Source organism: Anneissia japonica, unplaced genomic scaffold (assembly GCF_011630105.1).
Source record: "Anneissia japonica isolate Jap-2015-1 unplaced genomic scaffold, ASM1163010v1 scaffold11402_len470986_cov188, whole genome shotgun sequence".
NCBI lineage: Eukaryota > Metazoa > Echinodermata > Crinoidea > Comatulida > Comatulidae > Anneissia > Anneissia japonica.
In genome coordinates, this window is record NW_022754099.1 from 432,041 (window position 1) to 432,243 (window position 203).

The window sequence follows — 203 nt, forward strand, 5'->3', positions numbered from 1 at the left end:
ATACTAAGATTAAGGATGCCGTCGATAAAAACTCACAACTTGTTTTTTTCTCTCCTCTAGCGAGCATCGGCTTTAGCAAAGATACTAGAAATACAAGATAGAGTTCTCCACACAAAAAAAGTGTTCCACCGTGTTTCACCGAAATGCATGGTGGGAATACGAAAAATGGGACGCCCCCTACAGCTGGATCTAAAAAAACTTCT